Raw genomic sequence first — 2,651 nt, forward strand, 5'->3', positions numbered from 1 at the left:
TTCAGCAGGCTTCTGCGGGGTCCTCTGTACCCACTGCTTGCCTCCGATGACACCTTCCCCTTGCCTTCAGGGCTCTCCTGGCCCAGCCCCATTTACGCTTTGGGTCGCCTCTTTTTCCTTGTGCCTGTCAACTCTGTGTTCTGCTCCCCTGCGAATCTGCAGCTCTGCCTTTGCTCACCCTCTTTCCTCGCCCTGCCTGTTTGCCTCGTGATCTCCCTCTCCTTTTAATTAACTCTTCAAAATTGGTTTTTGGCCAGCTTTGCACCAGTAATCTCCTCTTGCCGCTCCCTTTTGCACCTGACCAGGGGAGGGTTGGGAGAACCAACTGCAGACAAACCGCCCCTCCTCTGCCCCTCGCACTCGGTGTAACAGCTGACTCCTTAATGGCTGTGGCATGCACGCTTAATCCCAGTGAGATGCTCTTTCCTGGCTGGTCTCTGCTCCAGACACCTGTCAGTCAGGGGTGTGAGGAGGTGAAATCCATGGCTAGCAGAGCTGTTCCTGCAGGCACTCGTCTTAGGGCTCTAGTCCCACCAGGTAGCTCATTCTGCGTTGGGAAATGCGTGCAAGGGTTGCACCCTGCCTTGCCAAGGTGGACTGTCAGCAAAATACGCATTTGGTCTCAGGGGCTTTTATTCATATACTTATTTCCCTCTAGGAAGACAAATGAGCTGGCTCTATTGTTTGTACATGAGATTGCAAGTTCTTTGTGCCAGGGCCTCTGCTCTGTTTTACTTTGTGTCTAGCATTTGGAGAGAGGGGTAGGGATTAGCACAGGAAAATTGATTTTTCTGGGAAACATCACTGCAGGCAAACTGGATTACTGCTTTTCTGAGTTCCTGGGAAGGTAGCTGCTGCCTTGCAAGGCTGTGATGGAGACTGTGTTGCAGTAGCGTTCCTCTTGGATGGAAGTCTTGTGGTCATCCAGTCTCCACAGATCTGAATTCCTCATCCCACGTGTTGGTCTTCTGAGTCTTGTCTTTAAGCACAAGCAGTGCTTCTGCAGCCAGAGTGGAAGTCCTCACAAGCAGCTGGAGGTAACTGGACTTTGCATGGGAGGAAAGCAGGGAGTGAGGAAAGAGCTAGGGAGGGAGACCGGAAAACAACTCTGTGAAGAGTTTCCAATTGCACTGCACCTGTATTGGAGAAGGTCCAGCAGGAGGGAGTTCATCTGGGCAAGTAGCAAACGGTCTGTGCAGAGTTGGGCAGAGGTCCACTCTACCAGTGTGTGCTGCCTTAAGCTTCATACTGTTTCTGTTAGTTCTGCAAGGACAAGTGTATTTAAATTCATTTGGTCTCATGCAAAGTAGGTTGGCAAAAAAGGGTATGTACGCCATGGGAAGGATTTTACTGGCTTCTCCCTCTTTGTGAACTTGTTTTGTGAGCCTGGAGAACCAGTCCTGATGGTGAGAACGTTTTCTTTGCTCTCATTCCCTGCAGCCTAGTATCTCTGATCACTAAAATGTAAACAAGAAAATCAAGCCCATTTAGATGACCCCATTTTTCGTAGCTAACTGTGGAACTCTGAGCTGCAGGTAACAGCCTCACCAGCTAAAATATGCATAACCGTTCCCAGGCTTGCAGCATCCATGTACGAATTTGGCTGTGTCCCTGGATTCTGCAGGACCTCAATGCTCAGGGGATAGGACAGTAGGAAATTATTCCATAGCCCTGTGTTCTCTAGCCCTTGGAGGCAGAATTGCTAACTACAGCTCATCGACAGGATAATTAACTAAATTCCAAATGCAGCATTGGAGCCTTGCAGCCACTTCACCTTCTCGTGTGAGGATGAGGATGTCTCCCAGCTCCTCGGCATGGGCTGCAGGTTGAATTTCTTCGGCAGGTGCAAGAGGGTGAGTGGAAGGCTGAGCAAGGGGAATGAAATTCACGGCCTGTGTACAGCAGGTCCAGCTGAAGGGCATCTGCAAGTTTGGCTATGGTCATGAGGAATGAGGGGACACTTCAGCCTGGCATATTAGCAGGTAGAGCCAGCCTGTAGCTGGGCAGGGCTTGGCACGTGTTGCACTTGAGAGAGTTCCTGGCAGATGCATTTTGTAGAAGTCAGAGTGCCCTTTTTGATGCACTTATATCTGCCTTGGCAGAGGGTGCGTGTGCAGCTGTTCACACCCCATGTGCAGGGCACGGGGAGGGCAGAGGCAGCAGGGGTGAGGGGACTGCAGCCCAGCAGCAATTCATCTGAAACCTCCCACTTCTTATCACCTCTTCCTTTTCCTCTTCTTTTCTCTGTGCTTCCTCCCTTTGACTTACTACTTCTGGAAAAGAGCATGACCTCTGCACACTACTGCTATTAGCATCCCTCTCCCGATTTTCTTGACAAGGTTGACCTATCCGATGCACTGGGAGGTGGCAAGCTGTTAGCATGGGTCCCTCTTGCCATCTGAAGGGGGGTTGATTGACAGGAAGGGGATTTTTGAGGTGTGCCTTTTCCTGAGGGGGTTGCGGAAGTTTTATGGGAAGCGTATGTGAGAATACTGTGCTGTTTGCAGCGTGCTTTCTAGGACTGCAAGACCTCACAGGATTACTGTAGTCTACTGGCCCTCTGTAGCAGCCCCATAGAATTTCCCTGTGCAAATCCTGGTTTGGAGTAAAGAAGGTTTAGATTTGAATAGTACAAATGGTCATTTCCCTAC

General features: G+C 50.3%; 1 protein-coding gene across 1 annotated transcript in view; it reads left to right on the top strand.

The window, feature by feature from the left end:
- The window catches only part of LOC104506581 (unconventional myosin-X-like), a gene marked incomplete at its 5' end in the record, with an annotated part of 32,758 nt that overhangs the window by 325 nt on the left and 29,782 nt on the right, over nt 1–2,651 (top strand). The gene's annotated exons all lie outside the window — the stretch shown is intronic.

Source organism: Eurypyga helias, unplaced genomic scaffold (genome assembly GCF_000690775.1).
Source record: "Eurypyga helias isolate BGI_N326 unplaced genomic scaffold, ASM69077v1 scaffold6662, whole genome shotgun sequence".
In the NCBI taxonomy this organism is placed as follows: domain Eukaryota; kingdom Metazoa; phylum Chordata; class Aves; order Eurypygiformes; family Eurypygidae; genus Eurypyga; species Eurypyga helias.